Source organism: Chanodichthys erythropterus, chromosome 8, assembly GCF_024489055.1.
Source record: "Chanodichthys erythropterus isolate Z2021 chromosome 8, ASM2448905v1, whole genome shotgun sequence".
Taxonomy (NCBI): Eukaryota; Metazoa; Chordata; class Actinopteri; order Cypriniformes; family Xenocyprididae; genus Chanodichthys; species Chanodichthys erythropterus.
The window spans coordinates 29804704-29811494 of NC_090228.1; positions in this window are offsets into that span (position 1 = coordinate 29804704).

The window sequence follows — 6791 nt, forward strand, 5'->3', positions numbered from 1 at the left end:
GACACATCGCGTCGCTCCCTGGGTGCTTCAGCACGAGTGAGTTGACTTCCCCTTCTAAAAGAGCTTTACAGACGAACCCTGACAGTATGTCATTTCGTCTGTGCGTTAATGGGTGCGGTTGTTCCCTGGTCCCTGCTGATGGGCACAATCGTTGCATCTCGTGTTTGGGCATTCTGCACGCTGAAGCAGCTTTTGTGGATGGTTCATGTTCCCATTGCGGGAACATGACTATCGCGATGCTGAGGTCGAGACTCTCCTTCCTGAAGTCTCAGGAAGCGGGGGTCCCCTCTCCTATGCCGCGTACGACCGTTTTTTCCGGCCCCGGGAACCGGAATGACGGTACGGCGCTGTATAGGAAGGGTGACCTGAGGATTACGGTCAGGGCTTCCCCGCCGAGCGGAAACGCTCCTCGGGCCCCTGCCGCCTCATCAGCACCGCAACCCATCGTGCCACCGTTGGTTTCCGCTGGGCCCTCTATGGACTGTCCAGCCGTTACCTTTGGTGTGCCGGCGGCGGATCGGATGTCGATCGCTGCATCGGAAGGTGAGCCTGAGTCCTCGGGGGAGGATTCGGACGCGCTGCCGCCCGGGACGGTAGCGTTGCCCGAGTCGGATCCCGAGCTCACGGCTGTGTTCTCCCGGGCCGCCTTGTGCGTCGGGCTTGAGTGGAACCCTCCACCCTGTCCCGGCCCATCTCGGTTGGATGATTGGTACTTGGGGGGGGGGTCGCGCTGGTCAAATCCAGCGTCCCGCCCCAATGCCTTTCTTCCCGGAAGTACACGATGAGGTGACCAGGTCTTGGCAAGCTCCACATGGGGCTCGTACAGGGCCTGGTCCCTCGTCCGCCTTCACCTCCCTGGACGGCGGGCTAGCCAGGGGGTACGCGAGGATCCCGCCAGTCGAGCGGTCTGTTGCGGCGCAGTTGTGTCCAACGGCCGCTGGCTGGCGCGGTGAGCCGCGTCTCCCGTCCCAGGCCTGTGAATTCTCAGCCGGTCTGACTGAGAAAGCTTACAGTGCCTGTGGGCAGGCTGCCTCTGCCCTGCACGCGATGGCCCTTTTGCTGGTCTATCAGGCAAAAGCACTGTCGCAGATGCCCCAGGAAGGTCCTGACCAACAGCTGCTTGGGGAGCTGCGCGCTGCCACTGACCTTGCCCTCCGGGCAATGAAGGTGACAGCGCGTTCTGTTGGCCAGGCGATGTCTACTCTGGTAGCCCAGCAACGCCACCTCTGGCTGACCTTGGCAGACATGAGGGAGACCGACAAACATCGGTTCCTGGATTCCCCCGTGTCTCCGGTCGGCCTTTTCGGCGACGCGGTGGAGAGCTGTGCCCAACAGTTCTCCGCTGCACAGAAGCAGGCTGAGGCTATCAGGCATGTCATGCCACGGCGGTCCGCTGCTGCCTCCACCCAGCCGCCCATGGCTCAGCCTCAGCCCGCTCGTCGCCGAGGGTGCCCGACTGCGTCTTCCTCCGCCCCTGCTAAGTTGGCAAAGCAGCAGCCTACACCAGCCAAACAGCAGGGTGCCGGTCGCAGACGTGGTGCCCAGTCCGTCTCTGCCAGCCAGGTGGCAAGCGGTCGGGGAAAACTTGGCCCTGAGACAGGCGACCTGGAGCGGAAGGTTCCTGCCCTTTGGGAGAGTATTCCATCTGCTCTCCCACCCCCGGAGGAGGGCCGGGGGGGATTTTGTGGCGGCTGTCCATCTACCGCCGCTGGCTCTCCGGAGTCCAGCGGTACCCACTTTGCCACAAAAGAGCAGTTTCCTCAAACTCCAGGTCACAGCAAGGGGTGTCTGCCAGGGTGCCAGGCTCCGCCTCGCCGCTGACAGCTCCCTCCCCATTCGCCAGCAGGTGGCAGTGTGATGGTGCAGACCGCGTCCCGTGCGCCGTCTCCCATGCACACTGCTGCCTCGCAGAGTCCGACCCCACTCCGGGCCGCCCCCAAGCCGTCCGAGTCGGGTCCCTCTCTGCCTTGCTGCCCCACCCCCGGTGCGTCTGTGGTGCCTTTGGTCCCGCTGGCTCAGTGTCTGGAAGCGTGGATCACGCTCCCCAGCCTGTCCAGTTGGCTCATTCGTACTATCAGACTCGGCTATGCGATTCAGTTCGCCCGGCGTCCCCCGGTCTTCAGGGCTGTCCACTTCACTCCGGTGTCGTTGGACAGTGCACCTGTTCTCCGGGTGGAGATTGCTGTCCTCCTGGCGAAGGATACAATCAAGCCGGTCCCTCCAGCCGATATGAAGTCGGGGTTCTACAGCCCCTACTTCATTGTACCCAAAAAGGGCGGTGGGCTACGGCCAATCCTGGACCGTCCCCAGGATTGGTTTGCAGCAATAGACCTGAAGGACGCGTACTTTCATGTCTCGATTCTGCCTCGACACAGACCCTTCCTAGGTCGGTCTGCGTTCGAGGGTCGGGCATGTCAGTACAAAGTCCTACCCGACATGGTTGTAGCTCCCAGCCGGTTGGGTCTTCAGGTCAACTGGGACAAGAGCAAACTCGCCCCCGGGTAGAGGATCTCTTGTCTCGGTCTCGAGCTAGACTCAGTCGCACGGACTGCGCGTCTCACCGAGGTGCGCGTCCAGTCGGTGTTGAACTGCCTGAGATCGCTCAAGTGCAGGACAGCGGCTCCACTGAAAGATTTTCAGAGGCTCCTGGGGCATATGGCATCTGCAGCCGCGGTAACGCCGCTCGGATTGCTTCATATGAGACCGCTTCAACACTGGCTCCGCGGCCGGGTCCCGAGATGGGCGTGGCAGTGCAGCACGCTCCGTGTCCCCGTGACACCGAGCTGCCGTCGCACCCTTGTCCGGTGGTTGGACCCTTCGTTCCTGTGGGCCGGAGTACCCCTCGAACGAGTGTCCAGGCACGCTGTGGTCTCCACAGATGTCACTGCCACGGGATGGGGGGCCACGTACAACGGGCATGCAGTGACAGGTCTTTGGACGGGGCCTCAGCTGCATTGGCATACCAATTGCCTCGAGTTGCTAGCGGTTCGTCTTGCGCTGGCCCGCTTCAAGAAGCTGTTGTCAGGCAAGCACGTTCTAGTCCGCTCACTAAGCACTGCGGCCGTTGCGTACACCTACCGTCAAGGTGGTCTACGCTTCCGTCGCATGTTGCAACTCGCCCGCCATCTCTTGTTGTGGAGTCAGAAGGATCTGAGGTCCCTTCAGGCCACTCGTGTCTCAGGTGTGCTCAACCGTGCAGCCGACGAGCTGTCACGGCAGCATCTACTTGCGGGCGAGTGGCGGTTCCACCCCCAGGCGGTCCAGCTGATGTGGCAGCATTTCGGCGAGGCCCAGGTAGTCCTGTTTGCCCCCCCGGAAACTGCCCTCCGCCAGTGGTTTTATTCCCTGTCCGGCGGCACGCTCGGCACGGATGCCCTGGCACACAGCTGGCCCCCGGGTCTGCGCAAACATGCGTTTCCCCCAGTGAGCCTTCTCGCACAACTCATCTGCAAGGTCAGGGAGGACGGGGAGCAGGTTCTGTTAGTGGCTCCGTACTGGCCCACTCGGACCTGATTCTCAGACCTCATTCTCCTCGCGACAGCACCTCCCTGGCCGATTCCTCTGAGGAAGGACCCCCTGACTCAGAGACGGGGCACCCTGTGGCACCCGCGTCCCGATCGGTGGAACCTCCACGTGTGGTCCCTGGACGGGATGCGGAGGTTCTGAGTGATCTCCCGCAAGCGGTCGTAGACACCATCACTTCCGCTAGAGCTCCTCACTAGGAATCTCTACGCGTTGAAGTGGAACCTGTTCGTCGAATGGTGCGCCTCTCGCCGAGAGGACCCCCGATCATGTTCGGTCGGATCCGTGCTTTCCTTTCTGCAAGATGGGTTGGAGCGAAGGCTGTCTCCCTCCACCCTCAAGGTGTATGTTGCCGCTATTGCCGCACATCACCATGCAGTTGAGGGTAAGTCCCTGGGGAAACACGATCTGATCGTCAGATTCCTGAGGGGGGCCAGGAGACTGAATCCTCCTCGCCCTTCCTCCGTACCCTCTTGGGATTTGACCCTGGTTCTCACAGCTCTCCGGGGTCATCCCTTCGAACCTTTGCAATCAGTCGACCTGAAACTAATGTCTCTTAAGACGGTTCTTCTGGTTGCATTGGCTTCCCTGAAGAGGGTAGGGGATCTGCATGCATTTTCGGTCGACGAAACGTGCCTAGAATTCGGGCCCGGTGCTTCTCACGTCATCCTGAGACCCCGGCCTGGATACGTGCTCAAGGTTCCTACCACTCCCTTCAGAGATCAGGTAGTGAACCTGCAAGCGCTGCCCTCGGAGGAGGCAGACCCAGCCCTAGCTTTGCTCTGTCCCGTCCGCGCTCTGCGCGTTTACGTGGACAGAACGCGAAGCTTCAGGACCTCAGATCAGCTCTTCATCTGTTACGGAGGCCAGCAGAAGGGAAAGGCTGTCTCCAAGCAGAGGATGGCCCACTGGATAGTGGATGCCATCGCCTTGGCGTACGAATCCCAGGGCGTGCCTTGCCCGCTCGGGTTGAGAGCCCACTCCACCAGAGGGGTGGCCTCTTCCTGGGCGCTGGCTCATGGCGCCTCGCTGACAGATATCTGTAGAGCTGCGGGCTGGGCGACACCTAACACGTTCGCTAGGTTTTATAGCCTACGTGTAGAGCCGGTATCCTCGCGTGTACTCGCATCCTCTAGTCGGTAGACGTGTTGTACCCGCTCTAAGTGTCGGCTTGCAATGCCATTCCCGCCACTGGCCGGATACGTGCATACTTTCACTCCAGTCGTGTTCCCCGCTTGGCGAACCCTGTCGAGTTCCTCCGCCTCCCCCTTCGGCTCGGACATTGCGGAGTGTCTGATGCCAGGTCTACATCCGTCGCTGACGCTGTCTGTTGGCTGGGGCCCATATGTCGTGACCCCTCTACGTGAGCGGTCCCATATGTGTATTTTCCACGGTTTAAAACTCCCTACGGGCCGAGTCCGTGTCTTTCCCTTAGCAGAGCCAGCTCTGCTGTCACCTGCCAGATGAGTCTCCCCCTACCAGGTGGAGCCATCCCAGGGACTCCATATGCGTACTGCCCCCCGGGCCAGTCCATGTGTGTATTCCCACGTAAACTCCTCCCCCATTGGGTAGGTAGTGGCCTCCGCAGCGTCCCTTACGGGTTCGCTTCCCCAGTGTTTCTAGTTTACTTAGTGGGTAGTGGTTAGACAGCAGTAGACTCTCTCGGTGTAAGCTCGCCCCCTTCACCGCCAGCCGGTGCTATGGGCGGCTGAGCTTGTGCTGGGCACTGGAAGGGGTTTCGTAACTGTGGCGCTTTAGTTGGGATCCCAATTCGTCGGTCACTACTGACGTACGTCGAACGTGACCGACTGAAAGGGAACGTCTCGGTTACGTATGTAACCCTCGTTCCCTGAAGGAGGGAACGGAGACGTACGTCCCGTCGCCACAGTTTCTGTACCCTCGCTGTAGTGCGGACACCAGTTGTCTCCTCAGCGAAAAACAGAGTGCGATTGCATCTGCTTCCTATTTATATACACCTGTCGGGGGCGGTGCGCATTATGCAAATATCGCACGCCAATTCCATTGGCTTGTTTTAGTTTACACGAAGATGATAGGGCTCTCTAAGCGATATCCCAATTCGTCGGTCACTACTGGTTCCTTCAGGGAACGAGGGTTACATACGTAACCGAGACGTTTTATTAGAGCAAGACAATACAAGACATACAAAGTACAAAGAAGAGAAAGATATAAGTACAAAACAAAAACACAATTTAGTTTTATTTTGATTTTAGAAAATATACATGATCAACAGTTTATTATTTTAGGTGTCGAGAACTAGTGCATCTTTGAGCCTATATTCAGCATGGGCAAAAAAAGAGAAATGTTTATTTTCTAAAAAGTTTGATTTCACTGTATTGTTTTTTGACTTAATTATGCTGGTATGTATATTTTTGGATTTTTATAAATGATTTGTAATCATTGACTGTAATAAAAAATTTGTAATGAAGTACTTAACTTTGGGCGCATTCTCTCTTAGCTCAGTTAATGCTAAGCTACACTGAGATGAGGATGTCTGGTGGATCACGGAGCCAAAGTTAATTCAATTTCAACATATTAGTTGATGTTCATGTCAAAAACTGTTCTTTGGAGTGTTTTTACTTGATTTACAATGTGGGATTACACCGATGTGTCGTTTTGTTTAAGTTTATATTGTTTGTATGCTCGTGTAGCTTATGTGCTGTTATTTCATTAAAGATGATAAAGTTTTTGAGAAGCCACACATTACATGCTTTCTAATCATAATTCTTCATTTGTCCAGGTATGTCATTGTGTAACCCATGTATATTTGTCACTGTTCTGATATGTTTATTATTTAAACTGTTATGTGAAGTTTTATATAAAATCAGTTAATGCTAAGCTACATTGAGATAAGGATGTCTGGTGGCTCACAGAGACAAAGATGATGTTTTTGAGAAGCCACACAGTACATGCTGATTTCTAATATTAATTTTTCATTTGTCCAGTTCTTTTGTCTGTCCAGAAAAAAAAAGAGCCAGCTAGAGACCAGTCAACGAAATTTGATGTCCATTTTATTCACACAACGCAGAGTCAACATCCCATCACATGGGACCGGTTACATAAAGTAACTTTGTTGACAATTTTGGTGAGTAACGCACAAGATATAGTACCTTCAATGTACTTAGATGGCGATATCACTGCAGAAAATGTTGGGTGCGATGAAAAATGTAATTTGTAATTGCATAACTCATCACAAATGTATTGGTGTAAAAAGTACATTTACTTGTTCAAAAATGTAGTCAAGTAGAGAA